We start from the raw sequence: 27,997 nt of genomic DNA on the forward strand, positions 1-27,997 counted from the left end.
GTCAAAATCAAATCATCAACATAAAGAACAATGATCAATGGTTTACCTTCTACCATGATGTGGTAAAGGTTTGCAACTACTTCACTCTTGGTGAAGCCCAAACTAGTGAAATAGCTGTCGATCCTGGTGTACCAAGCACGGGGTGCTTGCTTCAGCCCATATAGAGCCCTCTTGAGTCTGCACACATGCGACTCATGATCGAAGGTTTTGAAACCCTTTGGCTACTCAATGTACACCTCCTCCTCAATCTTCCCATTGAGGAATGTTGTCTTCACATCCATTTAGTGGATCTTCCACCCCATCTGAGCTGATAGTGCCAATATCGATCTAATTGAAGAGTACCTTTCTACGGGAGCAAAGTTCTCATCGTAGTTGATCCCCTTGACCTGTGAGAAACCCCGGGCAACAAACCTTGCCTTATGTTTCTCAACACTGCCATCAGCTGCCTACTTTAGTTTGTAAAGCCATCTGGAACTCAACACTGACTTGCCTTGAGGCCTTGGGACAACATCCCACACACTCTTCCGAATGATAGAGTTGTACTCCTCTACCATTGCATCAACCCAGACTGGTTGCTGCACTACCTCCTCGAATGAAGAAGTTTCGATATCTACACAATCCCCAACTAGGGTCATGTACCCAATGTACCGCTCGGGCGACCTCATCTGTCTGCGCTGAGAAGATGGTTGTCCCACATTCTCCCACGCATCCAACATCAACCTGTCAACTTCCCTTGAGCGTTTCCTCCCATCTCTGGAAGTATCAGCATGAGTGGATGTCTCCACTCCCAGATCATCTGCATGCGGCTGCTCCACATCAATCTGAGGCTCCTAATCCTTAGGAACTGAAGATTCCTCATTTGCATGCAACTCGAGCTCCCTCTCCAAGTGATAATAGCATGGCTTTCTGCTCATCAAACTTCAAATCCCTGCGTACCATTGTCCTCTGAGTGGAAGGCAGGTACACCCGATAGTTGTGGGGTGTATCCATGTACCCCACAAGTATTCCTAACTCAGCTGTTGGGTCTAGCTTCTTCCTGGAATCTTTGGTCACATGACAATGAACTGATGATCCAAAGATTTGGAAGTGACTTACATCAGGTCGCTTCCCGGAATAGGCCTCCATAAGTGTCTTCATCCACAGTATACGGTATGGGCTTCTATTTTGCAAGTATATTGTTGTATTGCATGCCTCAACCCACAAATGCAATGGTAGCCTTTGGTCATGCAACATCGCTCGAGTTGCTCCCACAATCGATCTGTTCTTCCTTTTGGCCAACCCATTCTACTATGGGTTATGGGGTGCCGTCAATGCCCATTTAATTCCTTTTGCAGAGCAAAATTCTTTAAACTTTTGGGAGACATACTCTCCACCATTGTCGCTATGCAAGGCTTTTATTTTCTTTCCAAATTATTTTTATACCAAGGCTTTAAACTCATAAAACCTTAAGAAGGTTTGATCCTTCTTTTGCATAAAGTAGATGTAGTATCTACAAGAAAAATCATCAATAAAAATAACATAGTACCTTTGTTTAGCGGTGGAGGCTGTAGAGAAAGGTCCACAAACATCTGAGTGAACTCACTCCAGGATTGCTCCAGCTCTATTGTCTTGATCCAGAAAGGAAGATTTCGCATACTTACCCAAGGTACAACCTTTGAATGTACTTGTCTGCTCAAGTTTTCCCTTGGGTAATCTGGTAGAAATCTGCTGCATGTTCTTCAGGGCTCCATGGTGCAAGTGGCCCAATCTTCTATGCCATAACTCGCCAACATCTTGGCTCTGCACCATCTCAGCTTTGGAACTCAAAGTAGCACAGTCGTCTACCTCCAGCTTGTAGAGATTCTTGACTCGAATCCCTATTCGCTTTGTCTATCCAGTACTGATATGCCTCAGGAATACCTTTCCTTGACTAAAGACTACATCATAGCCTTTATATTCTAGCATAGCAACAGACACAACATTCTTCTTCAGAACTAGTACATACTTTACATCAGTCAGGGTAAGGGGAGCTCCATGCTCCCTCTGAAACACAATCATACCTTCACCTGAAACATGGTACTTTCCATCACCCCCCATCTCGATCCGCATCTGGAGATCCTTCTCCTCCAAGGTATTGAAAAGATTCTTGTCACCTAACATGTGGAATGAAGCTCCACTGTCCAGGTACCACACACATCCCACCATGGATGAAACCATGCATGTGATAAGCGAGAAATCCAACTCAAACTATGAGGCCAGTGCCTCACCATTAGATCCCTTTGAGGAACCCTTCTTGGATTTCTTCTCTGGACAATTTTTAGCATAATGGCCCACTTCATGACAATGAAAGCATCGCACTTTCGATTTGTCAATCTTCTTCCCACCATGGGAAGAACCAAATTTGGAATGGGATGCCTTCCCTTTCCGTTTCCTCACCTTACTCGCTAAGGCTAGATTATCCTCATCATCTTGCTTCGATGAGGATCCATCTCTAGTGCTTCTTCTTATTTCCTCCTACATCAGATCCGACCAAAGTCGTTCCCAATCTAGACGTTTTTCTCTTCCATTAACCAATACTTTGTAGCTATGCCAGCTCTTAGGAAGATCGAGGAGTGCAAGACTAACCATGTCATCATCAGCGGTTGTGATCCCTACACTTCCAAGCTCATCCCTGCAGGTGGTGAGCTTGTTTAGATATGTAGAGATCGTGTCGCCCTTTTCACACTTGATCTTACGAAGCTTGTCTTTCAGCGCCAGCTTCCTCTAATCGTTGTTGTTCTGATATAAATCTTTCAATGTTTTCCACATCGAAAACAGAGTCTCCATCCCATGGAGGCTCGAGACAATGTGGTCTCGAACTACCTCCAGGAGGATTCTCCTTGCTCTAGCCACACATTTCTTCCATTCCGCCAATTAAGTAGCATCACTCGGCTTGGGGACTTCTTGATCAATGAAGTCCTTTAGACTGTTATCCTCTAATACTACCTCCATGTGATCCTTCCAGGCTATATAATTCGAGTTGCCATCAAGGGCATACTCGAGCATTAAACCATTGAACGCCATAGGTGAAATTGAGATGTGATAAGAACTCTATTTTTATCTTTATGGAACCGAACTTCAAACTTCTCCTTCTTGTATATTGTTCTTCGCCTTGATCACCTTTGCTATGATACCATGTCAAAAATACCATTGTAGATCAACATATTATGCAATATACTAAAACACAATACAAGATCTACTTCTACAACACTTTGCGGAAGCTTAATCGAATTGAGAAAGATCAAGAGAACACATATAAATGAGAATGAGAAATCAATCACACATAACACAAAAGAAATAACCCGAGGAAAGCCTCAGCTTAAAACCCCAATCTTTGTATTATCATACAAGTCGAAATCTTGTTCAAGTTACAAAAAGAATCAGCGCTCAATCTATCCTGCTCTCTCTGCAATCAAACAAATACAGCTCACAAACTTAATAGACATAGTATATGTCCTCCTCAAGCCCTCCAAGCCTCCTATTTCCTTGCGCAGTTTTTCTTGCGGTCCAGTGAAGCCACATGTGTGAATTGGCCTCATCACACTCACTAAACCTAAAGAAGTAACTGCGCAATCCTCAAGGAAAGAAATCCTTCTGCATGCAAGGAATATTCTAGCAACTGATAGTACACTGCCCCTCCATCTGATCTCAAATGGGTCTCTGTCTGAACTGACATGCATGAGTTATTTATGAGAGAATACTCAGTTATCTGAAGTGCAATAGTTACATGCATGCAAGCATTAACTAAAAGAACTTACATTAATTCAACAAATTGTTTGAATTAATCTAACTAGACTTGACTCAGTTAACTAAGTCAACTAATTACAACTCATCCTTATCTCTTTAACTGATGGATAAATTCCTCAATTAATGGATAAAATGTTGCATGTTCCCACATAGACTTCAAGTTTGATTTTCCTTAACTAATTAACTCAAGTTGAATTAATTAATTATTTTACAAATTGTTGCTAAGATCAAATTCGAATTTTACTTCACTATTTTAGTTTAGGGACTGACTAAAATAGGAAGGTATCCCGAAATGCTATTTATAGAATGTTATTTTTAGCACTTCCATTTTTCCATCCATTGTTGCTAAGATCAACATTTGGCTGAATTGCTATTTATAGCAGTGCTATTTTTAGCATTTCTTGTTGCTATTTTCAACATCAAGGGCATTTGATCAATCATGAATGCATCATCTTCTGCACTCCAGTAATGAATCAACAACTCAAGCAATCGAGTATTCGCCTTCATGTTTGGCATTTTAAAGAATTTTAACAAACCACAACCTCTCAAAGCATCTAAGGCATGTTGATCCTCCACCACTTGGTTATCAATGGCACAGTGCTCCCTTTCACGCCAGGTAAATGTCATCTTTCCAAAAAAGATGTTTCAAATCATTAAACCAATGTTCAAAATTTTTTACTCGCGCAAACGCGAGTTCCCTTTTTACACAATCTCATGTAGGGCCCTTGTATACGCAAGTTACTTGTATCCAACCTACGTGTACGCAGAGTTGAAATTTTTAACATAATTTCCTACGGTCAAAATTATGAAAAAACATCTAATAAGCATAAAAAATGATAAAAAGCATGATTAAAGGGTTACCTGGAAGATTTGAAGCAATTTGAATGGTTGAATTTGATGAAGGAAGTTTGTTTGAGTTTTTCTCCACAACTCCTTGCTCAAAACACAAATGACAAAAATGTGAGTCCAAAAGTCCTTATATAGGTTGAAAAATGAAAATTATTTTTTCTAAAGTTGATTTTTATCTTATGGATTTTTTGACCTTTTGGCTTGGAGTGTCGGGAATGGGTTGTCTTTACAGGATATTTTGGAGACCTTTTTGAGAAATCACTCTGGTCCCATGACTACAGACCCGTCATGGAAAGTATCACTTTCTTACTGGCATATAGGTTAGGGAATATCACTTTCCGTTGCATTTTACATACTAGCCTCCATACTACGATATTTTTTCCATAGGGTCGACCCCATCATGTCTTGATTTAAAAACAATTTTCACTCGCCAACTTTTAAAATCATGACGTGATGGTAGATCCAACCTTTACATGGGCATGTTAGTTAGATCCTCACTGACATATGTTGCCCATGTTTCTATATTGAGTAGGCTCGGGAGTCCTCTTTAGTCCCATCATGACTTGTGCGTAGGAGACTCATTCTCGTTCTTCTTCACTATTTTCTGGCTTTATACCCTAGAGGCTCCTTTGTGTTGAGTTGTAATGTTGCATTACATATTGACTATTTGCAACTTTTGGCCTTGAGCCGGCTTCACTTGGACTCATATTTAAGCCACTTTTCAACCATGTCTTCTGCAAAAATCAACCTTGCAATCACTTAGCCTTTGCAACTTGACGCACCCTTTTAACCATGGAAAGAACATTCCTTTGAGTGTCATTGTCCAGTTTCACCACCTTGCATTGGTCATGGGCATGTTCCCCTCCCAGGAACTAGAGCATCTTCTTTTTCGACACTCGTTATTTCCACTGTACTATAGCATTCTTTTATTCTTTTTCAGGCTTCATATAAATGAAAAAGACAAATATATATATATATATATATATACCAAAAAAGAGCAGGAACGAGAAATTATTTCCATGTTTGATGGTAGCTATAGTCATTTGTGTCACCCTTGAACAAATCACTCAAAAATAAGTCTTTCCTCCATTGGGATGGGCTTTGGTTTGACTTCGGAGAGCCTTAACCTTGTTATTGAGTCAGTACTCCTCCAACTAGTTATCTCTTCCAATCATATGGAGAGTTTTCTTATGCCTCATGCATGACAAACGTATACAAAGTTATCATATGCTTCTATGTAGTCACAGCTGAGTCGTGCTTTTGTTGAAGGGAAGTAAACCTGAGTCGGCCTCTCTGCGGTGTCTCCTAACCTTTTTTTCTAGTCGGCCATCCCTAGTTGCCAGCATTTTGTTCGGTATCACATCAACTATGTTGGTCCTTTTCTCGTGCTGGTTTGAGAAGGTCTCCATTGACTTCTTGTTGGCGGGTCTTGCTCATATCAACTACGACAAACTGCTCTGAGGGCGGATCTAGAGCCACACCTTGGCCCTATTTTCATTATTGATAGGTCACCTTATGCTCAACATTGATCAATATCATGGGTCTTTGACTGAGTGGTTTCCCTTGTGTTCGACTTCAGCTTTCATTATCACACATTGGGATTCATGCAGTGCCTTGGTTTCCATTTGACCCTATTGGTGGATTCCTTGCCTCTGTGTCAGCTTTCATTATTGGTTGGTTCAAATGGTTTCTATCGTGTGCTAGCTACATCTTGTGTATGCCATAAACGTGCTTTGGTTGGGTTACTACATCTTTATTCATCTGATTCCTTCCACATTATTGGCCTATGGGTTACACTCATGCTAGATTGATGAAGGATGCCTTAATGTCTTCCTTCTAGCGGATATTTTCCCATCGACTTCAACTCATTGCTCTGCGAAAGAGATCTAGAGTCCATTTGGCAGTACCTTAGGGTTTGCAGACATCAGTGGTAGATTTCTTCACTATCGACAGTGGGAAAACATCATTGTCTCCTGATTGATAGATTCTTCCAAGTGTTCGACTATAGCTCATTTATTCACACTTGTCGGATTTTACTGGGTACCTTGGCTCTCATCATCATTATTGGTGAGTAGTCTCACATTTGTTAACGGTATACATCAATGACCGGTAATCAAACGATTTCTCACATGGTCAATGTCAGATCATTTATTCCCATTGTCTAGAAATATACCACAGTGGTCGGTGAAGACCTCGAGTTTGCATCAGCATTTCTTGGTTCACTTTCCAGTTGCTCCTATTTCTGCTAGTAGGCAGCACCCACCTTATATGTTGCAGTTCATTACAGAGACGTCCTATATGTTGGCACTTGAGTTGCAGTGTAGTACCATTTTTTCCACCATTTGACTTGGTACTTTTTGGATTAGTTTTCTGATTTCGTTGATCAACGTCATACTTCAGCATCATTAATTAGCTCTTTATATGTGATATTTATACATGTACTTTCTTGGTTATGATCGGATGATCCATTATGTATCTTTAGTTCCTTCATACTTGTATGCATAATGGATATGCTTTTGTACTTGACATGCGGACATGCTTTACTATCTTTGAGCATGGGTATTCCCACCTCAAACAACAGTTTCTTTCTAATCTCTTTCGCTGGCTTGGCATGCTGAATTCTGGTGAACTCCTCCTCAATCCCGGCATGATTCCTTCTATACACTTAATACATTTCGGCCATCATGTACCCCTTTTGACCTCATATATTAGGGGGCATTTGTTATAATACCATTTACCACTCTTGGTAGATCTAATGCTCTGATTATGGCCTAGGGAAACCCTTCCTTCTAGACTTGGTCCAAAACCTAAAAAACAGTGTTTTATTTCCTATACGATACTTTTCCCTATGATAAACATGCACACGGGGGTTAGCATATACCCAGCCCATGTACATGTGTTAAAACACTTAAAAATAATAAATTTCCTTAACTTCGGGTGGATTTCACGGGTTTTACCTATTACTCACCTCCTATAGCCCATGGCCCAACTATTTCCCAACTGAAAAAACTAATTTGGAGAAGTATAAATAAACCTCCATGGGAAGGCCTTAAGGGAGAAGAAATGAGATATTGATATTATAGTTGATTTATCCCTAATCGAGTCTAACGAAATCCCTGTGCCTCCTACACTCCCCAAAGCTTTAGGAAACCCTTGTTTCCTCTTTTGAGATATCCTTCATCCTTCTTGAGATATCCTTGTGTATAATGAAGGACGGTTCCGCTTGGAGCTGGAGGAAGACTCAGGTTGTAGTTTTCCATCTTTCTTGTAGCTTACATCAATAAAGAAATGATGTTCTGTTCCTGATATTAAAACGTGTTTATGCATTGATCTATATTGTGATTTGTTTATGAATCTTATATTGATGCGTAATTTTTCATTCATTTATATGATCTAATGTATATATCATGAATATTCTTTACGTTTCTATTGTTGTATATGCTTTGTTTGAATAATTCACAGGTTTCAAAGGCATCAGGAGAAGCAGAGGGCTTACACCTTGCAGGATCTACCCAAACGTAGGACCTTCAGGTAAGGACACGTCTTCCCAGGTCAGTAGAATAAGAATTTAGATTGTTTGTCTGAGCATTTCTTGCTGTTGTTTTCCCTCCACTTTTTTGGGGTTTTCAACCCAAGACCCTAGGGTGTTCTTGCCTGCAAAACTAGGAATCCATCTGCATGGATTACATGTTAGGTCTTCCTTCTACTAAGCATGGAAACAACTGTGTTTTCGTGGTCAACGACAAATTCTCTAAGATGGCCAATCTCACAACCTGCAAGAAGAGTATCACAACATAATCCACTGCCAAAATATTATTTGAATGAGTATGGGCACACTTTTGGATCCCAAATTCCATTATCTCAGATAGAGACAAGAGGTTTCTAAGTACACTTTTTAGTCAAGCTTCTAGTCATTGTTGGATACCAAGTTCACTAAGTCCATGACCTTCCACCCCCAAACTGATGGTAAAATAGCTCCTCAACAAGATGATCGTGGACATCCTACGCATGTGCAACTCGAAGCATCCATGCACATGGGATGAAAGCCTCCCCTACATCCAAATAATCTGCAACAAATCTCTCCACAACTCAACTGGCCATATCCCCTTTTAGGTGGGGTAGGGATTCTAGCCACTATGTCCCATTGATGTTGTAATAACACTTGCAGCTACACAAGCAGATTCAACTCATGTCTAGTCCGAATTTGACAAAGGTACCATATTCATTGAATGTATTTTACACATTCATTAGTAGGTCCATGACATATTGGACATGTCAAATGCTGAGTACAAAAAACGTCATGATCAACATTGGGTGCCACACAAGTTCCACGTGGGCGATAAAGTTTGGTTATATTTGTAGAAGGAGTGCCTCGTTAGCACCCACTGCAAGATTTTATCAGTCGAATGTGGGCCTTACACCATCACTAAGGTTGTAGCAGATAATCCTTTTGAGATTAGCATTCCTCCATTCCTTGGCTGGCACCCAATAGTCAACGTTGACGGTTGCGGCCATAATTTCCCCCATTAATGGACACATCAGACATTGCTGCACAACTAACACCAACAAAGCTCAACCCAAGTTGTATCTAACAGGCCATGATTGATAGGATCATGGACACATAAATCAAGAACACTTGTCAGTAGAGGATCTAGCCATATTGAGTTGTCAAAGCAAGCCAACTCCTTTACCGGGGCAAGTGGCTCACCATGGACCAGGTTCAACAGAAAATTCCTCACCTCATGGAGGCTTTGCACACAATGGGGACCATTTCTTCCTAAGGGTGGAGGATTGATACAAGTGGATATTAGTGGCCACTCACCTCTTCCACATGGACCTCTATCTAGTTTCGTCAATTTCCTTTATTATAGCACAATTTACTATTTTTATCATTTTTTTGGGTCGTGAACTTTCAAAGTTGTTTTGACCCCTAAAAGACATTTTTTGGGATCTGTAGCAAGCCCATAGTCGTAGGTAGGGGCATGTTGCAAATATTGTAGTACTCAAAGAAACCTTTATAACAAGGTATCATACGATCCAATCAGAAATCATATGACCAAGTTATGACTCGAGGAAGTTAGTTGTCCAACTAACCCCAATGAGGCCCACAAACTCTTGGTGTTCCATCTTTGAGGGTTAGGGTTTTGGTTGTTTAGGGTTTCCCTTTGGTGTTCAATAATAAAAATGCCCTTGAGCCTCATTATAACACAATTTAGAGGCATGTAGACGCCACATCTCTTCTCAAAGACAAGCTAACATCACCCGAGATGATTTATTTCCATTCTATATGTAAGCATCTTTTAGGTCTTTGATATTAATGGAATGAAGATTTATTTCTACTGCATCTTTGTTTTTATCTTTAGATATGTAAATTGTTTCATTCTTGGATAAGTATGGATCAATGGTATCATACTGGTCTACTCTTCCTCTGTTTTTCTTTGCATGTCCCCAACGAGGTCCAGGTTTAAGGAGTTAGGGCTTGAACTAGTTAAACCTTTGCAAGACTTCCCTTGCAAACCCCGACGAACTCCCATATTGAAAGAAAAGAAAGACGAGGGAGCAAAATATATTTTCAAAATATCGCTCGAAGAAGACCTCGAGTGAAAAAGGAACATGATGATGGATCGCTTTGCCCAGATCCTTCAGCGGATGCCCATAGGCAACACATCTTCATTCGACAACCACTCCAGAGGTGCCAATCCCTTCAAGGTACAATTTAACTTTTAGATTCCCATATTTGAAGGTCATATAGATGTAGATGTCATAGAAAGATGGTTAAATCTCTTGGAAGGATATTTTCAATTCATGATTTTTCCAATAAAGAAAATATTACTTTTGCACTCCTCAAAGACACCCCCCATGTCAAGGATTGGTGGAAAACCTACTGTGAATAGAGGGATGAGAGAGAACCCTCACTATTTTCAGCCGCACCCACTTGGAATTCTTTCTGAGACACCATCAAGGAATAGTATTACCCCGTGGGGAGCTATGAATACAAGTACATACAGTGGACTACAATACAATAACGAAGGGATCAAGAGATGCATGAAATAATTAATCTTTTCCATACCCTACGCACAAATTTGGGTATCAAATATTATAAGAAACATTTGGTGCTCAAGTACCATAGTTGTTTGCACAAATAGATTGAGGAGGAAATGGAGTTCCTAGACATATCCTCGATTGGTGCAACATACCAATCTGCTTCCAAGATTGAGCACAAATTCAAGTAGAAGAAGCAATACTTTATATCTATGAACCTAACGCGGAGCAAAGGCATCCCCAAGCCATAGAGCAAAGGGTAGAGTCAGGTCGCGACCCCCCAAGGACAAATCCTCAAAGATGAAAGCCGATAATAATGGGAAGGAAAATAAAGACATCAACAAGTGGTGTAAGTTCCATAAAACTGAAACTCATAACATGAACAAATGTTGCATGAAGGAGGTGCTGGTGGTCGAGCTAAAAGACTTAGAGATCGATGCATGCTCTGATTCTGAGCTGGAACCTGACAAAGGAACTAACAAGGGAAATAAAATCATTGAAGTCAAACCCACTAAGCTAGTAAACACCACCAAGTTTTAAAAGGGAAAACATGAGGATCTAGAGGGGGGGGGAGCCTCTTCCACTCATAGATGTGGGTAAATGGTTCGCCGGTGCAGTTCATCATTGACAACGAGAGCCATAAGAACCTGATCTTATTCGAGGTCATTAAGAGATTGAAGTTTCCAACAACTCCACACCCACAACTGTACACCATCGAGTGGCTCCACCAAGGGCGAGATCTCTGTGTTAGGCAACAATGTCACCTACCTTATAGAAACAAGCTATTTTCATATGAGGTATTGTGTGGTGTTTCCCCTCTAGAAGTCTGTGATGTTTTTTTAGGTCAGCCATACCTATGGAAGCATCATGATGTATATGAATCTATACCTCGTTATGTTATTATTACTTTGGGTCAGAAATTGTATAGCATACTAGAGGTAGCACCACCTGCCACCTTTTATTTTACCTTTGCTAAAAAATGCAGTAAGATCATTTCCCAAACCAAGAAATTTGTCTTCCTTATGATTCACCCCAAGAGCAAGAGGAATATTGTGGCCACATCCACAAACTACAGACATGGTTCATTCGCACAACAACAATAGATGGAAAAGGCCTTGGAGGCGTATAGGAACATCTTCACCTCGCCCACGGGGGTAAGCCATACATTTTTGTGTTAACCACTCCATCGATTTGACCCCGGGAGCGACACTAACTAATGGAAAAATATGGTGAAGCTCTGTTCTGGAGAACGATGAAATTAAGAGGTATATTCAAGAGTTGTTGTAGAAACGACACATTAGGCCAAGTTCATCACCCTATGGGAACCCGATCGAGTTGGTATAGAAGAAGAATGTAACCTGGAGGCTCTGTATTGACTATCAGACGTTGAATAAAATCATTATTTGGAATAGGTATCCAATCCCATGGATTGATGAACTTATGGACCAGCTCAAGGGGGCCAAATATTTCAGAAAGATTGACTTGAAGTTTAGTTATCACCAGGTACCAATCGAACCCTCTGATGTGTCAAAGACTGCCTTCAAATCCAAGGAGGGCCATTTCGAATGGTTGTTTATGCATTTTAGGTTGAAAAATTCCAGCACAACCTTCATGCAGATGATAGACAACATCTTGTAACCATTCAAAAACTCGTTCATGGTAGTGCATCTAGACGACATCCTGATCTTCAACTAGATTTGGGAAGAGCACATACACCATCTTCGATAGGTCCTCCAAACCCTATGAAAACACAAATTTCGTGCCAATTTGGATAAATGCATTTTTGGTATGACGCAAGTTTAATATGTGGGGTAAATAATTGATGAGCGGGGTGTGCATGTGGACACCGCCAAGATACAATTTATTAGGGATTGGCCAGCCCTAACCACTCTAACAAATCTCCACAACTCTTTGGGTCTTGCCAATTTATATCACAATTTTGTGTTGGGATTCTCTCATATCACTTTACCTTTGAGTCAATTCAACAAGGGCAATGCAAAAGAAAATTTATTTTGGTATGAATCCAAACAGAAGGCATTTTTCGAGTTGAAGCATCGCCTTTGTTCTACACCAATCCTTACATTACTAGACCTACAATAACCATTTGAAATTGAGACAGATGCCTCCAACTATGCTATTGGTGTATTTCTTACCCAACAGGGGCATCCAGTGGCATATCAAAATAAGACACTTTCATATACAGTCCAAAAGTATCTCGCCTACGACAAATAGATGTATTTCATTTTATAGTTCATACATACTCAAGAAAAGTTGCAGAACAATCACCATAAAAAATGGTAAACATATAAGAAACAATTCCATTTGAACATTAAGTACAAGAAGGGAAACACCAATAATTTTTCATACTACCTCAACCAACTGTTGGTTATGGCACTGACCAATGTGCTTGACTCTTATGGTCATGATACTTCGGGATAGACACATCTATATAGGAGTGATCCAAAATTCAGCACCACATACTAGATGCTCCTAGAAGGTAAGCAAGTTCCAGACTTTCACCTCCAGGACGCACTATTAAGCCACCTGGGACACCTTTGTGTTCCTTCAAGTGTGTGTTGCAAGATGATTTGGGAGGTGCACTATAGTTTGGTCATTAGACATTTTGGAGTAGAAAAGATAATGGAAGTGCTTAAAAAGTATTTTTATTGACTGAACCTTCGACAAGATGTTGGGAAGTACATCAGATCTTGCATTGCCTGCACCATTTCCAAACCTACAATCAAGATGAAAGGCCTATATACTCCTCTTCTTACTCCTAGCTAGCCAGGGAATCCATCTCCATGTATTACATTTCAGGCCTTCCCTCTACCAAGCATGGAAAAGACTATGTTTTCGTGGTCGTTGACAAATTGTCTAAGATGGCCATTCTAGTGGCTTGCAAAAAGAGTATCACAGCATAAGCCACTGCCAAACTCTTCTTTGAATGAGTATGGGTACACTTTTGGATCCCATAATCCATTATCTCAAATCAGGATATCATGTTCCTAAGTACATTCTAGTCAATCCTCTAGTCCTTGTTGGATACTAGTTCACGAAGTCCACAACCTTCCACTCCCAAACTGATGGCCAAAAACAGCTCGTCAAGAGGGCGGTCGTACACATCCTATGCATGTATAACTTGAAGCATCCATGCACATGGGATGAAAGTCTCCCCTATTTCCAACAAAACTACAACATATCTCTCCACAACTCAACTTGTCATAGCCCCTTTCAGGTGGGTTTGGGATTCCAGCCACTATGTCCCATTGATGTTGCCATACCACTTGCAGCTACCCAGGCAGATTCAACTCAGGTCCACTCTGAAGCTGAAAAAGGTCACTAAATGCATTTAAAACATCCTCCAATAGGTCCATTACATATTGGACATATCAAATGCTAAGTCCTAAAAATGTCATGATCAAAATTGGGTGCCACACAAGTTCTAAGTGGGTGACAAATTTTGGTTACATTTACAGAAGGAATGAATCCCTTGCGCCCACCACAATCTTCACCCACTCTGATATGGGCCTTAAATCATCACTAAGGATATAAGATACATTGTTTTTGAGCTTAGCATTCCACCATTCCTTGGTCGACACCCAATATTCAATGTGGACCAGTTGTGACCATACTTTCCCCCATTGTTGGACACATTAGACATTACTGAGCAACTGACATTAACAGAGCTCAACCCAAGTTGTAATGAAAAATCCACGACTAATAGGATCATGGACACATAGATCAAGAAAAATATCTAGCATAGGATCCAACTATATTGAGTTGTCAAAGCAGGCCAACTCCTTCACCAGGGAAAGTGGCTCAACAGGGACCAAGTTCAACAGAAATTTCCTCACCTCATGGAGGCTCTGCACATAATGGGAACCATTCTTCCTAAGGGGGGAGGACTGATCCAGGTGGATATTGGTGGCCACCCACCTATTCCACATGGACCTCTTGTTGGTTTCATCGGTTTACTTAATTATAGCATAGTTTACTATTTTTAGCAATTTTTTAGGTCTTGAACTTTCGAAGCTATTTTCCCCCCTAAACGGTGTTTTTTTTAGGTCTGCAACAAGTTTTCCACAAATATTGTAGTGCTCGAGGAAGCCTTTCTAACAAGGATCGTATGCACCAATGAGAAATCATATGGCCAAGTCATGACCTTTGGAAGTTAGATTTCCAACTAACCCCAACAGGACCCACAAACTCTTGGCATTCCATCTCCTAGCATTAGGGTTTTGGTTGTTTATGGTTTCCCTTTGGTGTTCAATAATAAAAAGGCCCTTATGTCTCATTGTAACATAGTTCAAAGGCATGTAGCTGCCACATTTCTTCTAATAGATAAGCTACCATCGTCTGAGCAATTTTATTTCCATTATGTTTGTAAGCATCTTTCAATTCTTTGATATTAATGAAATGATGATTTATTCCTGTTGCATCTCTATGTTTAGGTTTATATATGTATTCTATTTCTTTCTTACATAATTATGTATCAGTGGTATCATAGCGGTCTACTCTTTCTCTATTTTTATTTGGATGTCCCCAACAAGGTCGGGGTATAAGGAGTTAGGGCTCGAAATGGTTGAACCTTTGCAAGACCAACCTTGTAAACCCCAAGGACCTCCCATGGCAGAAGATAAGAAAGACAAGGGAGCAAGAGATCCTTGCAAAATATTGCTCAAATAATCCCTTGAGTGAAAAAGGAACACGATGATGGACAAATTTTCCCAGATCCTTCGGTGGATGCCAGCAGGTGATGCATCTTCATCCAACAGCCACTCTGGAGGCACCACTCCCTTCAAGGTACAAGTCAATTTTTACATTCCCGTATTTGAAGGCCAGATAGATGCAGACGTTGTAGCTAGATGGTTAAATCTGTTGGAAGGATTCGTTTCGGTTCATGATTTTTCCAATAGGGAAAATATTACTTTTGCACTCCTCAAAGCCACCCCCCATGTCAAGGATTGGTGGAAAACCTACTATGAACAGGATGAAAAGATATAACCCTCAGTGTTTTCAACCACACCCACTTGGAATTATTTCTGAGATGTCATCAAGGAACAATATTACCTTCTGGGATAAGTACAAATAATGGACTACGCATCAACATCAAAGGGATCAAGATTTGCATGAGTTGACGAATATTTTCCATACCCTAAGCACAAATTTGGGTATCAAATATTCTGAGAAATATTCGGTGCTCAAGTACTGTAGTTTTTTTCACAAATACATTGAGGAGGAAATAGAGTTCCTGAACATCTCCTCGCTTGGTGCAACATACCGATATGTTTCCAAGATTGTGTAGAAATTCAAGCAAAAGAAGTGAGACTTTGGATCTGCGAACCCAAAGCAGAGCAAAGGTGCCCCCAAGCCACAAAGCAAAGGACAGATTCAGGATGTGACCCCCCAGGACAACTCCTCAAAGCCGCAATCCAAGAATAATGGGAAGGGAAAGAAAGTCATAGGAAAGTGGTGTGAATTCCATAAAACTCCCACTCACAACACAAACTAATGTCCCGCGAAGCAGGCGCTGGTGTCTGAGCTAAAAGACTCATAGATGGATGCATGTTATGATTCTGAGCCAGAAATCAACAAGGGAATCGATAAGGGAAAGCATATCATTGACACCGAACCTACTATGACAGTAGCCACCAATAAACTCCAAAAGGGAAAACCTAAGGATCCAGAGGAGGGGGAATGCCTCTTCCACTCATAGATATGGGTAAAGGGTTCGTCGGTGTAGTTCATCGTTGACAGTGGGAGCTAGAAGAACCTTATCTCAGCTGAGGTCATTAAGAGATTGAAGCTTCCAACAACGTCGCACCCACAACCGTACACCATCTGGTGGTTCCAACAAAGGCGAGATCTATGTCTTAGCCAACAATGTCCCTTGCCTTATAGCATCAAGTCCTTTGGAGATGAGGTATTGTGTGATGTTTCCATTATGGAAGTATGTGATGTTTTATTATATCAACCATACCTATGGAAGAATCATGTTGTATATGAATCTAGACCTTGTTCTGTTATTATTACTTTAGGTCAGAAATTGTACATGATACTAGAGGTAGCACTACCTACTACATTTTCTTTGATCTCTGATAAACAATGCAGTAAGATCATTTCCCAAACTAAGAAATTTGTCTTTCTTATGATTCACCCTCAAAGGAAGAGGAAGACTGTGGCCACATCCAAAGCCTCCAGATAGGGCTCCTCCACACGAGAACAATAGATGGAAAAGGTCATGGAGGAGTAAAGGGACATCTTCACCTCACCCATAGGGGTATCCCTATGCTGTAAGGTCAAGCAATCCATTGATCTTACCCCAGGTGCGTCGTTACCCAATGGACCGATATATCGACACTTTGTTATGGAGAATGATGAAATCAAGAGGCATATTCAGGAGATGTTGCAAAAGGGAACATCAGGGCAAGTTCATCACCCTGTGGGAGCCCGACCGTACTCTTGGTATAGAAAAAGGACAAAACCTAGAGGGCTTGTATTGACTATCAAGCGTTGAATAAGATCATTATCCAGAATAGGTATCCAATCCCACAAATTGATGACCTTCTGGACCAGCTTAAAGGGGCCAAATATTTCAGCAAGATTGGCTTGAAGTTTGGTTATCACAAGTACCAATCAAACCCTCTGATGTGTGGAATACCACCTTTTAATCTAAGGAGGGACTTTTCAAATGGTTAAGCATGCCTTTCAGGTTGATGAATGCTCCCACAAACTTCATGCGCTTTATGGAATAAATATTGTGGTCGTTCACCAACTCCTTCATGGTAGTGTATCTAGACAACATCTTGATCTTCAATCAGAGTTGGGAAGAGCACATACACCATCTTTAATATGTCCTCTAAACCCTACGACAACACAAATTGTGTGCCAATTTGGAGAAATGCACTTTTGGTATGACTCGGGTTTAAAATGTGGGGTACATCATTTATGAGTGGGGTGTGCATGTGGACCTAGCCAAGATACAAGTTATTCGAGATTGGCTAGCAACAACCACTCTAACAGAGCTTCACAACTTTCTGGATCTTACCAATTTGTAGCGCAGGTTCATGTTGGTTTTCTCTCATATGACTTAGCCTTTGAATCAAGTCAACTAGGGTGGAGCAAAAACAAAGTTTTTTTGGTATGAAACCCAACAGAAGGAATTTTCTGAGTTGAAGCATTCCCTCTGCTCTGCACCAGTGCTCACATTACCCACTGCTACATATGGGTGGAAATTCTGATGGTGAAATTCGACAGAATTGCTAAAAACGGAAAAAGTTACGGAAGTTAAATGGGTTTTTTTTTGTTTTCTAAAATCCTAATGACCGTTGAATATCTTATGACAGTTATTTACTAGTCGAATATTTGATGGAATGGCCTATCTTGTTGATTATCAGATGTTTTCCTATAATCTCTCATGTCGTCAAATAACTAACAAAAATTATTTCACCGTAAGATATCTGACATTATATCCAATATGAAAGTGTGTTGTCCAGTTTCCTGTGTATGGTAAATAAAAATTGCATAACGTTCAATTCCACCATTAATGGCTTTTTGCATTGACAACGTCTAATATGGGACCACTTTACATTGATCAGTTTGACTAACTAAAATAAATATAACCTTAATATTATAATTAAATATAATATTAATATATATATATATATATTATATGATTATTTTATATATATATATATATATATATAATATTATATGATTATTTTATATATATATATATATATATATATATATGATTATTATATAAATTATATATATATAATTATTAAATATATTTTTATAATTATAATATATATTTGTGTGCATGTGTAGAGGCCTTAACATCATATAACTTTGACATAGTTTCCATATATATTAGTTGTGACTGTTTTGAAAGGTTGTAGTCTTATTTTGAGGTTAATTTTTGAACAAAATCATCACTAAAAGTTTGGTGAAAAAGAATGTCACATAACATTCCTCAAGGAGACCAAGGATACGTGGGATCGACATCGAGGGCTTATGAAGATGGAAAATGGTATTTCCCTTGAAGAAATTGCAAGGGCTTGAGGCCAAGGAGAATTCTAATGAAATCAACTAAAAAACATTGTAGAGACTATGGACATGCTGAAGGCGGACATGAATATCATCAATTTGTAAGTTATTTATTATATGTCTTTGTATTGTAGGTTGTTTTTTTAAATGTTTATATGTATATAATATTTTAGATCGTATGTTTTTGTATTGTGAATTGTATTATATTTCTATTGTAAATATCTTTTATAATATTCTTTTGGGAGGTGTTTGAACTATGTTGTCATTTTTATGTGGACTAGAAATATTATTGATTATTTTCATTAGGGTCATTTAAGGGGTTAGGTCAAGTTATGGGTTAATTACCTTATGGGCTTAGGGATAAGGGGTTATTTTTTAAGGGTTTAGGATTTATGGGTTAAGGGATTAGGTATTAGGGGTTTAAGGGCTTAGGGGAATGGGGTTAAGGTGTTAGGGGGTTATATATATATATATATATATATATATATATATATATATATATATATATATATATATAGGGGGTTAATTTGGACCTAGAGGATTTAGAGGTTAATCATGGGTTTTTATGGAGCATTATTAATAAGTTTTTAAAGTATATTATGCAAAATATGACATTAAGAAAGAATATGACATTACAATGATGAATGCAAAATAAGATCAATATGTTTTTTATTATGGTCGTGACTATATATCTCAAAAAGTGTCTCACTTCCTACATGTCAAGAAAAGTAACATATTTCTTAGATTTTTTCAACATATTCTTAAATATCTTCATAAATTGCACAAGCATCATCATTAATTTGTTTTCTTTGTTTATTGGTCCCACCTAAGTTGTCGTTCTCTTTGTCATTGTTGTCTTTGTTTTCCTTATATATTATATTTGTAAACTATTGTTATATAGATGTTTCAGTAGTTTCTATATATACTAATATTACTTTATTGATTGTAGTTGTATAGTATCAGCCCCATAGGGCATTTCTCGATGAGGAAGAGGTGGTTGTAGTACAAGCGCATGTTCAAGAACATGGAGTGATTAATATTGAAGATTAAGCTAATGATTCTATGGAAGAAGATAATCTTGTTGATAACATAGTTGATAAGATGGGACAAATAGATTGATCCATGATACATTTAATAATGTTGGAATGGATGATGATGACAACCAGTATGACGATCATTCTTTTGATTTACCTGTACTTGAGATGGAAATGAATCCTCTTTATGAAGGCTCAAAAACATATCTTCTCTCTGCTCTATTGTTGCTGGTCAACTTAAAGGTGGTGAATGGTTTGTCAAACACGTGTGACACAACTCCTAAGGCATGTAATATATTTTGTGACATTTATTACTATATACATGATAAAGCAATTATTTTTTCCATTGTTTTTAATGTTAGTACGTTGATATGCATCATTTCATTAATTTGTAACATTTGGATGCAATATGTATGATTAATATTGTTTAGTACATTAACCAATACTATTTTTTTATGTTGTAGATTATTAGGTGAATTTATGTTACCATCATCAAATGTTTTACCTCATATGTACGAAGATTTACATACCGTTATGAAATATATTGGAATGGAGTATCAAGCTATTGATGCATGCCATAATGATGATATTCTATATTATAAAGAACATGAGTTGAAATACAAATGCCCAAATTGTGATGAAAGTAGGTATCAAACCGATAGGGTAACAAAAAAGGTGCCTTACAAGGTTCTTTGTTATATTCTCATAATTCCACGTTTATGACAATTGTTCAGGTGCAAAAGAATAGAAAAACTTATGGATTTCCATGCAAGGGATATAAGTGAAGATGGTGTCCTTTGAATGCCTGCAGATGGATCTACATTTAGTAATATAGAGGAAAATCAACCATATTTTAAAAGAGAACCTCATAATCTTAGGCTCTCATTAGCAGTTGATGGTGTCAATCCATTTGGAGAGATCAAATCTACTTACTCGGTGTGGCCCATTTTTGTTATCAACATTCCTCCATGGAAGTCGATAAAGAGGGAGCACATAATATTGGCAATGATTGTTCCAGGTATTAATTTGTTTAGAATAATTTTTTTAGCACAATAACATCTCATTTGTCTTGTTTGTTTCATAATTATGTCCTATATGTTTTTGTTAATTTACTCATATATGTTCAATTATTCCTTATAATTTTTTTTATTATTTACTCATATATGTAGTAATTATGTATTTTATGTTCAATAAATTAGGTAAGTACCAAGTCAAGACATGAATGTATATATTGAGCCTCTTATCGATGAGTTAGTGGAGTTATGGAACAATGTCACTATGTATGATATCTCTAGACTAGTAGTTGCACAAAGGGAATTTGAATTCCATGCAATGCTTGTATGGAAAATTCATGATGCCCTAGGGCTAACACATTTCTATGGTATGTTATAACATTATGCTGCACTTTAATAGTGTTTAATTTTATGAATTTCATTAAGTATGTTTTTAAAATAGTTCAACCTTCATTGTACATACTTAAAATAATTGATATAAAAATTATTCCATCTCTTGGAGGTCTTCAAACAAAGGATAAATTTGCTTGTCCAGTTTGGGTCCTAATATTAAATCTTGTTGTTCAAGAAGCTTAGGAAAGGAGGTGTTTGATGAGTATAGGCAATTCCTTTCTAAGAACCATAGGTACCAAAGTATTAAAAAAAATATTTTCAATGGGAAAGAAGAGACTGGAGTAAGACCACATAGAATGGAACCTCGTGCATGGAAGTTGCAATATAATAGAGTCTATCAAGGTATGGATTGAATTGTCTATGTATCAATATGCATTATATGTCTAGATTATTTTATCTTTTTATGGCATTTTCTTCACTCTACTAATTGACAGGCTATATTGTTGTTATAATATATTTATCTATGATTCACGTTGTAGGCCATGAAGGAATTGATAACATGGCACTTCCACAAGGAATGAAAATTTATCCTAAGCAATTCAATAAACTCCTCTACTGTGAGCACTTAGAGAGTGTTCATTTGTTTGATACAATGCACATTGGGAAGAATGTAACAAATACCATATGGTGAATCTTAGATGGAAGGAAAGATAAAGAAAAAAAGAGTCAAGATTTGTAATGACATTAAGGAGGCCGACCATGCATTACAAAGTGTGATTCATTCAAATAGTGATGGAGACGACCAAAATATAAGCACACTTCCATGGTTATTGATAGCGCAACAAAGAAAGCATGTTAAAGAGGTTATTGAAAAAAAAAAATCCAACTGGATTTTCTTCAAGCATAAATAATATTCCAACAAATAAAGGTGAATTATGTGGGGTAAAAACTCATGATTGGCATACGTTCATCAAGATAATTATTTTGGTGTATATATAATTTATACATTGGTGAAAATATTGTTAATTATTGTTTTTTTTCTACCAATTTGGAAAAAAATAATGATAGATCATTATTTTTGTTACAGTATGTTCTACCTTTATCTCCCCCAGAAAACTTTGACAAAATTATCAAACAAGTTATATATGATCTTAGCAAATACATGAGGTAAGTGGAGATTTATGTGCAAAGTGTAATTTTTTCAATAAGTTGTTGTATCACATATTTTTCACTGCATGTGTTTTGCTTGTCATCATGTACTATATTATTCTTTTTTTGTTGAATCCTAATGAGCCCTGGTATTGCACCAAGGATGTTGCAACTCCCAAGGGCTTCTCAACTTAAATTATCAACCCAAGGTTCATACAAACTTAGAGGTGACAGTGTTATATGCACAACAGGTTAGGTTCTACTCATGTCACCCCCAATCATGATACCATACCAAGGTGTTAAAAGACCACTCAAATTAATTACAAATATAAAAGCATGTCATAATTGCAAGGAGACGAACATGATTCTAACTATATAAGTGAAAATTTCATTCATTCAATGTAAATGCTGAATTGAAATTGCACGAAGGAAAAAAATGCTAGTCTAGTTGCAGAAGTAAACCATGCTATTCCATTTGCATACTTAATCAAATTAACAACCTACTTTCATGAGCCATTTATCTATTTTCAACTTGCTTGAAAATGAGAAATTCAACCTTCAACACAATTGAAAAAAATGCTAATTCTACTTATATTTGTTGTCCTATGGTTGCAGTGAGGAAAGGATGGGGTTGGAGTGGTCTTAGAGTCTACCCAAATAATTAAATCAAATCTTTGGGGTTGTTACTCAACTTCAATAGTATAGGGTCAAAATATGGAGTGATTCTAGTTGAAGAAACTAATGCTATAGGTCTGCTATAGGAAGTGCTACATAAGGCTTTCTACTTCTATAGGAGGCCTTATTTTGCTACAGGAGGGGGGTCTAAGATATTTTTGAGGACATGAATGGTGTCTTGAAGGTAGAAGAAGGTGGATGAAGGTAGAATAAGGTGAGTGAAGGGTGTGGGAGCCCCTTATCCAAGCCTAGTACCCCTTGGAGGTCTATCTTGCACCAACGTTTTTTCCCATGGTGTCCTCCATTTACCTTAGCAGAGTGATCTCGGTGGCAAAGTTTCGAGGCATTTTTAGGTGTATAGGAGGGATATGGAGTAGCCTAGGTGGATGTAGAAAGGTTTTCCCACCCCCGCAAGTCAACATAATCCCTACAAACCATTCAAACACATGCATCAAATGATCATTATTACAACAAAGTAAATTAACATGGAAAATATGAGTTGAATTTTATTAATATCTACTCTAACCTGCAACAAAATTCCAGTTTCCAAACCAATGTTGCTAACTTCTAAGTTGCAGAAACTAAATATGTAGATGGATTGCAATCCAATACTTAACAATTTCCAAGAAATCATAAAAAAAATATTTTTGGGTTGTTATTGTAGATATTCCAATCACTCTTCCCATAAGAGAGTTGATATGAAAACATGCAATTACAAATTTTTTAATATAACACCTACTGAAACAAGAAAAGCATTGCAATACAGGAACAAGGAAGAAATAGAAGAGAGGGACTAAAGCCTCTGGATTGGTCCCAAACCCAAGGGTTCCGACCCTCCAAAACTACTTCAGATGCATACCAATATTGATCTTCCCATTAACAGAAAATAAGAGTCACACACATCGTATGAAAGATGAGAATAACAATGCCAAGCACTAGGGTCTTAGTATCTACTCCTATCTGCAACAAAAATTCGAATCCTAATGAGCTTTTGGCTGTTTTATTTATACAAAAAGTAGCAGAGGGAAGATCCCTTGAAAAGAGGAGTGATTCCCTCCAAAATCTCGAGATTTGTGGATCTGGTTCTCTTCGATCTTCACATGTACTTGGAGTTCCTTGGCTGATGGTGAATTCAAGTTGTTGGTGAGGATTCTATGATCTCAAGCCAAGTTGGAGAGTTAATGAGGTGGACAAGCCTCCTATCTTCTCTCTGGTTGTCTCCATCAAGCCCCTGCATAGTAAATATCTCAAAAAAATCTTATTTTTCTTGCATATTAATCACATTAGACCATGCAATATGAGAAACACCCTTTATCCTTATTACTAAGCATATTATGGCTAAAAATGTTAATTAATGTGAAAAAATGAGAGTTTTAAGGGTTGCAGGATAACACAATGAACCTCAAAATATACCTATTGATGGGACCCATCATCACCCCCCTACTAAAGGTGTTCCTCACCCTCTGAGAAACTCAATCACTGATATGAAGCTCATTCATGGCCCTGGTGGCCTCTCTGACATCCCAAGTCACCTCATATGGTGTGTCTTCTTGTGGATAGAAACATGTATTTGCCTCTATGTCTGTCCACTACTTTTGTTCTTTTGCCTAGTTTCTTATCTCTTGTAGGCCCAACAACAAGGGAGGACTGAATTTGAGTCCTATCCACTTGATATTCAACCTTTGCATGATTCTTTTGTATAGTGGGGTTCTCTCCAAGGCATTCCTTAGTCTTTATGGAGAGTGATAATATATTATTTGTGAACTGTGAGGTAAGGCATGCCATTTTCTTTGGAAATACTGTAAATTTTTTGTCCCCAACATCCTAAAGGTGTCCTAAAAATTTAGGATGGATTTTTCTTGGGCTGCCATATAACTAGGTGCCACTTCAGGATTAGAGGAGATGAGATTGTGGTTGTTGATGATAGCCTTGGGGCTCACTAATTTTGCTCTGATGTGTAAGGGCTCCTTTTCTTCCTTTGACATCACCCTTTTCACTTCTTCAGCACTTGTTTCCTCATGGATCAAATAAGAGGCTAATGCCATCAGTTGCATGTCTCCCAATCTTGAGTTGGGGTCCCAGAAATTCATGTCTGTGAGAATCAGATTGTGCATGTAAAACTCAGCAGTTTGGTTATGTCATCAATACTTTCCTTTCTGCAAAAGTCAATGAACTATATGTAGTCTTGAAAAGGCAAGAAGCTATACTATGCTAGTGTCTTCATCTATAATTGCAGCCACTACTCTTTGAAGAAAATGGCATAGGGTTTGGATGGCTACTTGCATTGTATGGTTTCCATAGATAAGCTTTCCATAGTGGCAAGTTGTGTCTCTTTTTCTTACAATTGTTCTCTTAGCCTTGTCTTTTATGCCTATAGTTTCTCCATCATGATTGAATCCCTTAGTCTCAATTCATTCAATTCCTTTCCCATTTCATTGAATTTCTCCTCCATGAGGCCCACATCTTCTACCTTTTTGGATTTTGCAATTTGCATCCATCTATGTGTTCTGCCTCTTTCCTTCTCCAACTCAAAGAAGAGTGGGATAGAAAATTTCTCAGGTATAATTCTACCCCCCTCAAAAAAATTGTAGTAGGATGCTAGGTTGGGTTATGTATCAAGCTCTTGTAGTTCTTAGGGGCCTTTTTCCTCTTCTTTTGGAGTGGTTGCCTCTTCCTGTAGCACCTCCTATTGCTCCTGTAGCAACCCCTATTTCTCTTATAACAACCCATGTTTCTCTTGTATCTCTTATGTTTCTTCTTGTAACAGGGAAGCTTGTGCCTTGAGCCTTTTAAATGTGATTTCTCTAGTGGTGGGCCTCCCCATGGGTAGCACATGTTACTTAGTCTTGGCCTTAGAAGAGGTAACTTCCTCAATCTTTCCCTCACTAGGTCCCACTTCTTCCTTTTTTATTGTTGATTCATCAACGGTGATAGGAATTTTTGAAGGAGGTTGAGGTTTCCCTTGCCTTATCCTAGTTCTCTTCCTTATTTTAAAATATAAGGGGCCTTTCCTTGGATTTTTTCTTTTGGGCTTAATAGGTGTTGTTAGACTCAATCTTGTCAGTCCTCTATCAGATTCAAATTCACCAAGGTTCATTTCTCGTCATTTGCAATCATCAAATGCCATTTTGGTCAAAAAGAGTCATTTTAATTCTTGAGTCCAGGGTTTTGTCTCCAGAAGTGTTCAATAACGCCTACAGTCCAAAGAGAGCTTCAATAAGGTTTCACTTCAAGATTCACATTATTAATAATGTTGAAGGACATTTCTTCTTCAAAACTCTGTTTTAAAGAAGAAATTATTAAGTTCGTTTAGTACTTGATTGATAAGGTTTTACAGTTCTTCAGGCAACCCTGCCCATCTTGCTAGGTTCAGCAGCTCCTATCCCTGCAAAGAATCAATAGAAGAGTCATCATTTTAATCAAGCAGGACACTAAAAAGAGCAAACTTCGATATTACCCTATAGCATAAATTGAAACTATGAATGGCCTCCACAAACATGGAAGGACTCATCTCTTGCAAATGCAGAAATTAAAGGAGCGTTTAGTGACAATGATCATGTGGTTTAGATCGGGGAAAGAAAATAAGGAGTATGCACTCAAAGATAATTGTGGAGACAAATGATTCTGGAGTAAAATCAGTGATTAGAGGTAAACTAGGCAAAAAATGTGCTTGAGTTTGCCGGCGCGGCATATAGGCTGAGTGGCGTGACGCACTGGGCGCGCGCAGCGTAGAGGGATCTCTTCCGCAGTGCAAAATTGCATGGGCGCAGCGCATACAGCCCGCACGGCGCACAGAGCTGACACACGCAAAAAATTTGCCTTTGTCCCATAAATCCAAACAACTCGATACAAAAATTATACTTTCTAACCTGGTTCATAAGATTCTGGATTTGCTATAAAGTGTGGAGGCAGACAAATGACTTATGCTACAGTAGATATGTTTGAGCAGGAGGATTCATTGGCTCATGGCTTGTCAAGCAGCTCCTTGCCAAAGGCTATACTGTAAGAGGAGCAGTTCACAGCAACCCAGTTGATGATGGGCGTAAGTATGAGCATTTAAGAGGACTGGAAGGAGAAAAATAGAGGCTTGAGATTGTTAAAGCTGATATTCTCGATTACCAGGCTTTGGTCATAGTTATCCGAGGCTGTCACGGTGTTTCCCACTCAGCTTGTCTTATAAGTACTGACACTGAGCGAGTTATAGAGCCAGCAGTGAGCAGAACCAGGAACGTTCTGGAGGCGTGTGCAGAAATGGGAGTGGAGCGCGTGGTAGTTACATATTCTATTGGTGCAGTTTACATGGATCCTCACAAAGACCCACTCGCCATAGTCGATGATGAATGTTGGAGTGATTTGGACTACTGCAAACAAACTAAGAATTGGTATTGTTATGCAAAGATATGGGCAGAGAAGTTGGCATGGGAGATTGCCGAGAAAAGGAATTTGGATATTGCAGTGGTTATTTTGTGCCTGGTTTTAGGTCCTATGTTGCAGCCCACCATGAACATGAGCAATCTTCATATTATGAAATACTTGAAAGGGTCAAACAAGACGAATAAAAAATTAACTCAGGCATATGCGATGTGAGGGACGTGGCAGAGGCTCACATTTTGGTGTATGAAACACCTTCAGCTAGTGGCTAGAGATATCTGTGCGCAGAATCGAACCTCCACAGAGGGGATCCGACTCACATGTTGGTTGAATTGTTTCCACACTATCCAATTCCTACAAAGTGTTCAAATGAAGAAAACCCAAGAAAGCAGCCATACAAGTTTTCCAATCAGAAGCTCAGAGATTTGGGCCTGTCCTTCACCCCCATGAAGAAGTGTTTGGCCGATACATTGGCCAGCTTACAGCAGAAGGGCTTTATTCAATAGATTCTACAAGCATTAATCCTCTGAAATAGGCGATATACAACTTTTAGTTGTTTGGTACTGATGGTAACATTGCTGACCATGGTAACAAGGACTATCAGATACAACTGGATTGGTCTACTCGATACAATATCTGTCTTGGAATTGCACATGGACTCACCTACCTTCATGATGAGGCCAGTTTTCGGATAATCCATCGAGATGTCAAAGCCAG

The 27,997-nt window shown here is 38.6% G+C and overlaps 1 pseudogene; it reads left to right on the forward strand.

Moving 5' to 3' along the window:
* The window catches only part of LOC149205772 (cinnamoyl-CoA reductase 1 pseudogene), a 53,718-nt pseudogene extending 25,932 nt beyond the window's left edge, over positions 1-27,786 (forward strand).
* The last annotated feature ends 211 nt before the right edge of the window (positions 27,787-27,997 follow it).

Source organism: Pinus tabuliformis, chromosome 1_2 (assembly GCF_031772625.1).
Source record: "Pinus tabuliformis cultivar Carrire ecotype Pingquan chromosome 1_2, CPIR1, whole genome shotgun sequence".
NCBI lineage: Eukaryota > Viridiplantae > Streptophyta > Pinopsida > Pinales > Pinaceae > Pinus > Pinus tabuliformis.